Below are 6000 nucleotides of genomic sequence, written 5' to 3'. Positions count from 1 at the left end.
CTCCATCAGAAAAACTCTGATCCCATAAACTTTTTGGTAAAATGGCAAGATACAAAATGAGCATACAAAAATCAGTTGCATTTCCATATGAAAATAAGGCTGAGAAAGGAACCAGGAAAATAATCTCATTTATAATACCCTCAAAAATAAAATACTTAGGAATAAGTTTAGAAAGTGTAAGAACTCTGCAATGAAAAGTATAAAACACTGAAGAGAAGTTGAAGGAGCTACAAGAAGATGGAAATACTGTCTGTGTTCATGGGTCAGCAGAATTATTTTGGAAAAAAATGGCTATTAATACTAAATGCAATCTACATATTAAATATAATTCATATCAAAATTACAATAACATTCTTCACTGAAATGGGAAGTTCAAATCTAAAATTCATATGAAAATGTAAGAGACCCCAGATAGCAATAACAACCCTGAGCAAAAACAACAATGCTAGGGGTATAATATTCTCTAATTTCAAGTTAGTTTATAGTCCAAAGCAAAATCAGCATGGTATGGACCCAGAAATGGACATATAAATCAATGAAATACAATAAAAGATCTAGAAACAAATAATTTTTGACAAAGGAGCCAAAATACATTAGACTGTCTCTTTAATAAATGATGCTGAGAAAATTGATATATGCATGTAGAGACTACAACAAGATCCTTATTTTCACCCTGTAACCTTGTACAAAAAATATGGCAACTCCTTTGTATAGCTACTTAAATATAATTAAAAAATAGAAAAAGGAAAAAATGGATTGGAGGCCTTAATGTAATACCTGCAACTTTAAACTACTTCAGGGAAATGGGATAAACTTGAATATACAGCCTTGTACAACTTTTCTGAATAGGGATCCCACTGCCCACTATGTAAGAGCAAGATTTGCCAAATAGAATTGCATCAAATTTTTATCGCTTCTCAGCCTTTTGGCTAAGATCAAGTGTAGAATTACGTCAAATTTTAAAGCTCCTGCACATCCAAGGAAAAATTACCTGAATGGAGAGACAACAAACAGAATGGGAGTTTTTGTTTTTGCTTTTTTTTTTTTGCCTGTCCTGGGCCTTGAACTCAAGGCCTGAGCACTGTCCCTGGCTTCTTCCTGCTCAAGGCTAGCACTCTGCCACCTGAGCCACAGCGCCCCTTCTGGCCGTTTTCCATATATGTGGTACTGGGGAATCAAACTGAGAGCTTCATGTTTAGGAGGCAAGCACTCTTGCCACTAGGCCATATTCCCAGCCCCAGAATGGGAGATTTTTATAAGCTGTTTATCAGAGAAAAAAATTAACATCTAGAATACTTAAAGAACAAATGAGATAATGAATAAATGGGCAAATGATTTGAACAGATGGTTCTCAGAAGTACAGTGGAGTATTATGCATAAAGAATGATGAAATTATTTACAGGAAAGTGGGTGGAACTAGAGATCATATTGGATGAGAGAAGCCAAGCTAAAAAACAACAAAAGAACCATTACAAGAAAACATTACATGTTTTCATTCATGCAGACCCTAGACCTAAAATGATGATGCTGAAAATGGAACATGAGTTTGTAAGAGATATTATCTTTTGTGGGGAACCAATGGAAGTCAAGAGAGAACACTGGGGGTGGGGGAATTGGACATGATTAAAGTATATTACATATTTGTGGAGATAGCGTGATAAAACCCACTAAATTACTGTTTTAAAAAAGGGTGGAGGAAGAAAGTATTAGGAGTGCAACAGATGTGGTGAATTTTAGCAGGTAAATTTTATCAAAGCACATTGTATACATGTATAGAAATATTACAATGAAACGCTTTTGTACAGTTAGTTTAGATTAATAAAATATTTGTATCATTTTCATTATGTATCACATAGGCCTTAAATAGTTATATTTAATATAGCAAGTATAAATAAAATATCCAAAGAAACTGTAAAATATCCCCAAATTTAACTTCTTAACTTTTTCTTTTTTTGTGGTACAGGGGTTTGAACTCAGCACTTTATACTCACAGGCACACTTTATCTCTTGTATTGTGGTCCCTCTGCATATAAGAACTTTTAAACATATTTGTTTTCCAAGTACTCTCATTTATAATTTTGAAATGAACAGTACCTGGAAGGAAGCATACCCAAGCATCTTGTGACTTTGGTTAGTATCTTCAACATTTCTATTATAAAGCAGCAGTAGCTTTGGTTTACTATCAGAGAATGCACCTCCCCTGCACTTGAGACAGCCTGCTATGTAGCCCAAGCTGGCATTGAACTCATAATCTGGCCTCAGCTTTTATAGTGCTTGGATTGCTGGTGTGCATCATGCCTGGCCAGAATCAATGTAATATCCACAAATTCTTTTAAAGTAACTCTTTGCAAACTAAACTTGGGTGATTTCATACCATTTTAAACTCCTAGGATCAGAACTAGAGTAAAGGGAAGGATTTCCAGCTATACATCAATATGTTTAGATAACAAATTTGTTTTTATTTAAAGCAAAGGCTCTATGAAAATCCTAGATGACATTTTTTTGTTGTAGAAATTGGCAACCTGACCCTAATATTTAGGAAGAAATGCAAATGACCTAGAATAGAAAACCTTATTCTTCATATAAAAGAACAACAAAGCCATGCTCTAGTGGCTTATGCTTATAATTCTGTCTACTCAAGAGGCTGAAGTCTGAGGATTGACATTCTAAGTCAATCTGGGCAGAAAAGTCTTCAGGACGATTTCCACCTAACCAGCAAAATGCGAGACTGGAGTGGGGTTCAAATGGTATGTGCAAAAATGCTGAGAACATAGGCCTTGAGTTTGAGTCCCAGTGCTAACACAAAAATAAACAAAAGGGCTGGGGATATGGCCTAGTGGCAAGAGTGCTTGCCTCGTATACATGAGGCCCTGGGTTCAATTCCCCAGCACCATATATTCAGAAAATGGCCAGAAGTGGCACTGTGGCTCAAGTGGCAGAGTGCTAGCCTTGAGCAAAAAGAAGCCAGGGACAGTGCTCAGGCCCTGAGTCCAAGCCCCAGGACTGGTCAAAAGTAAAAAAAATAAATAAAAGAACAAAGTTTAAGGACTTAGCACTACCCAGTTTTAAAATTATAATTGCTTTTAGTAAGGCTGTAATAATTAAGGCTGGTATTGGTATTTTGATTGATAGAACAGAATTGAGAGACCAGAAATAAATGCTTTGAATTTGTTTTGTCAGTCCTGGGGCTTGAACTCAGGTCCTGGTCATTGTCCCTGAGTTTCTTTTTTGGTCATGGCTGGCACTCTACCACTTGAGCCACAGTACCACTTCTGTTTTTTGTTGTTTTGTTTCTGTTTATATGTTACTGAGGAATTGAACCCTAGGCTTCCTGCATGCTAGGCAAGCACTATACCACTAAGCCCTTACTTTGAATTTTAGTGAAGATTTTTTGGGGGATGAACAGGCGCGGTTGCTGAGGTGGACCTCTAGCCCTTTTTTTGCAGTGATTATTTCTGAGAAAGGGTACCATTTTTTGCTCAGGCCCACTCCTGACCAATGCCTGCCAATACTGTACTAGGGTAACAGGTGCAAGCCACAATACCCAGATTCTTTCAAGGGGATGGGATGGGATCTTGAGACTTTGGAACCAGACTGGCCTGGAACTTTGTTACACCCCAGATCAGCTTTCCAAGAAGGTAGAATTATGGACATCAGCCCTCAGCTGATGACTTTTTAAAAAGAACTCACTATTTTGCTTAAACTGGTCTCAGATTCATGGACTCAAGTGATTGTCTAACCTCAGTCTTTTAAGAAGCTTGGATTAAAGATGTATATGCACCACCATTACTGGCTTGTCAAGTGTTTTTTTTGGTGCATTATTAGGGTCTGAACTCAAGGTCTTGAAAACACTCTATGACGTGAGCTTTTTTCCTTTTGTATTTTTTTTTTTTTTTGCCAGTCCTGGGCCTTGGACTCAGGGCCTGAGCACTGTCCCTGGCTTCCTTTTGCTCAAGGCTAGCACTCTGCCACTTGAGCCACAGCACCACTTCTGGCCATTTTCTGTATATGTGGTGCTGGGGAATCGAACCCAGGGCCTCATGTATACGAGGCAAGCTCTCTTGCCACTAGGCCATATCCCCAGCCCCTCCTTTTGTAATTTTTTGAATAAAGAGGCACCCTTGGATGAGAGGTACACATTACTGTGCCCATCATTTTTTCTTTTTCTTTTTTTTTTTTAAATTGAAGTGGAGGTCTTCCTAGTCCCCACTTCTACCCCCACCAGTTCTCTGCAAGTCTCTCAATCTCAGCCATCCAAGTGGCTAGGATTACTGCCATGGGCTGCTGTGACTTTTTTTTCAAGTGACTTTAAAAAAAAAAGATGTCAAGGGCTGGGAATATGGCCTAGTGGCAAGAGTGCTTGCCTCGTGTACATGAAGCCCTGGGTTCGATTCCCCAGCACCACATATATAGAAAACGACCAGAAGTGGTGCTGTGGCTCAAGTGGCAGAGTGCTAGCCTTGAGCAAAAGGAAGCCAGGGACAGCACTCAGGCCCTGAGTCTAAGGCCCAGGACTGGCAAAAAAAAAAAAAAAGATGTCAAAGAATTCAGTGGGACAAGCACCATGTTTTCAGCAGATAGTACTGGATCAGTTGTATATTCATATGCCAAAAATGTACTTTGGCGCCAAAGCTGTTAGCAAATTAATTAAAAATTAAGTAGATCACAGATCTTAATGTCAACAATATAAAATTAAAAGAGAGCATAAAGTCCTGATGACCTTATCTGCCTTTCATAGATGACCTCAAAATCACATTCCATAAAAGAAAAATAAAACAAATACTTTGGATCTAATCTACGTTAAAAACGTTTGCTTCTCAAGAACACACTATTAAGAAAAGGATGAGATAAAATAAATACAGACTGGTCTGATAAAAGATTACAAGTCCTTTAAAAATCATTGACAAAAAATTATTCAAATTAGGGCTGGGAATGTGGCTTAGCGGTAGAGTACTTGCCTAGCAGGCTCAAAGCCCTGGGTTCAATTCCTCAGTACCACATAAACAAAAAGCCAGAAGTGGCGCTGTGGCTCAAGAGGTAGAGTGTTAGCCTTGAGCAAAACGAAGCCAGGGGCAGTGTTCAGTCCTTGAGTCCAAGCCCCAGGACTGGCCAAAAAAGTCAGGTGAAGAGTACATTTCTTTCTGGACAATGTTATCCTTTTCCTCACTCCCGATTTTTCCCTCCTGTATTTATCTATAAGTTGTATAGTTCATTTTCAACATGGTATCTATTACGTACCACTGCTGCTTTTTTTCACCCTTTTCCCCTCTATTTCTGTGCCTCCCTTTTATCTTCCCCAAACAGATAAGTGAACAAACAAGATAAAAGGGAGAGAAAACAAAGCAACAACAAATTAAAAAACCTCTTGTTTCCATTTCCTGGAGTACATCAATGAATGTTATTTTGTAGGGTTAGATATACATAGGCATCGCATCTTTGTGTTCCTCTAAGAGTATCCTCCTTTGATCTCACTGTGTGAATGCCTAGAGTCTTATTTAATTTATCAGGCCTCCATGTATTTTTAAATCTATCTTCTACATATGAGAGAAAACATGCACCATTTGTTTCTGTGAGGTTGGATTGCCTCACTTAACATGATTTCTTCTGGGTCCATCCATTTCCCTAAAAATGGACAAAAGGTTTGAATAGACATTTTAAAATAGACATTAAAAAATTACAAACTGGGCTAGGGCTATATAGTTCAGTGGCACAATACTTCTAGCATGTCTGAAACCCTAGATTTTCCCCCCTTGCACCATGCAAAAAAACAAAACCAAAAACCCCAAACCAAGTATATCACTGCCCGATAAGTTTATGAAAAGGTAGTCAACAATATTAGACATTAGGGAAAGATAAATTAAGACCACATTTGAATGCTACTGTGTGCATAATAAGATAAAAATATGCCAGGGTTAGCAAAGATATGGAGAAACTAGAACCCTCGTATATTACTGATAGGAATATAAAATCATTAGGTCACATTGGAAACCAATCTGGCAG

The sequence above is a fragment of the Perognathus longimembris genome, chromosome 10 (assembly GCF_023159225.1).
Source record: "Perognathus longimembris pacificus isolate PPM17 chromosome 10, ASM2315922v1, whole genome shotgun sequence".
In the NCBI taxonomy this organism is placed as follows: domain Eukaryota; kingdom Metazoa; phylum Chordata; class Mammalia; order Rodentia; family Heteromyidae; genus Perognathus; species Perognathus longimembris.
Note: the sequence above shows the minus strand (reverse complement) of the source record.